Source organism: Phaethon lepturus, unplaced genomic scaffold, assembly GCF_000687285.1.
Source record: "Phaethon lepturus isolate BGI_N335 unplaced genomic scaffold, ASM68728v1 scaffold20591, whole genome shotgun sequence".
NCBI classification, from domain to species: Eukaryota; Metazoa; Chordata; class Aves; order Phaethontiformes; family Phaethontidae; genus Phaethon; species Phaethon lepturus.
The window spans coordinates 1-225 of record NW_010515876.1 but is presented as its reverse complement, the minus strand read 5'-3'; positions in this window follow the sequence as shown (position 1 = coordinate 225).

The following is a 225-nucleotide window of genomic DNA, read 5'->3' as shown; positions in this document are numbered from 1 at the left end:
TTAAGCTAAAAGAGAATAGATTTACACTAGAGATAAGGAAGACATTTTTCACAATGAGGGTAATGAAACAGGTGGTGGTACAGGTTGCTCAGAGAGGTGGTAGATGCCTCATCCCTGGAAACATTCAAGGTCAGGTTGTATGGGGCTCTGAGCAACCTGATCTAGTGGAAGATGTCCAGGCTCATTGCAGGGGAGTTGGACTAAGTGATCTTTAAAGGTCCCTTC